This window comes from Crocuta crocuta, unplaced genomic scaffold, assembly GCF_008692635.1.
Source record: "Crocuta crocuta isolate KB4526 unplaced genomic scaffold, BGI_CrCroc_1.0 scaffold11, whole genome shotgun sequence".
Taxonomy (NCBI): domain Eukaryota; kingdom Metazoa; phylum Chordata; class Mammalia; order Carnivora; family Hyaenidae; genus Crocuta; species Crocuta crocuta.
In genome coordinates, this window is record NW_027528624.1 from 1146723 (window position 1) to 1147212 (window position 490).

General features: G+C 67.7%; 1 pseudogene; it reads right to left on the reverse strand.

The window, feature by feature from the left end:
- Positions 1 to 233: 233 nt before the first annotated feature.
- LOC144224200 (glyceraldehyde-3-phosphate dehydrogenase pseudogene) overlaps positions 234 to 490 on the reverse strand; it is a 37551-nt pseudogene continuing 37294 nt past the window's right edge.

Consider the following 490-nt stretch of genomic DNA (forward strand, 5'->3'; position numbering starts at 1 on the left):
CTCACAGCCATTTGCCCTGAGAAAACCTTCCGAGGCTCGTCCGTCTTGTTTCGGCGCCTGCTTCTTGAAGGATCCACGCTTGGACTACACCTCCCTTCCCTTCCCTGTCCTCTGCGGTGTGTGTGTGGGGGGGAGGGGTCCTCTGTAAACGCAAGGACCGAGGGCCGCGATCACAGGCTCACTGCCGCCTCCCGTGGGCGACCCCTTGGTCTCCGTCATCCCCGCCCCGGGGATTACTCCGGTTTCGCTCGGAAACCCCGCGGCTTCTCCTGCGCCCTCGGGTCTCCGGGCGTCACACCTCCATCTCTTTCTTGCCTGGCGCACGAGACGTGGGATTCGGCTACCGTCCTCGGCGGCANCCGCAGCGTCCGCACGCCTGGGTGGCCAGCAGGGCGCCCAGCTCGGGGTAGGCGCCCACGCGGCGCGCGCGAGTCCTGGGTTCGCGTTAGTGGGCGCGTCCCAAAGAGAGCGCAAGGGGCGACGGTCGGGG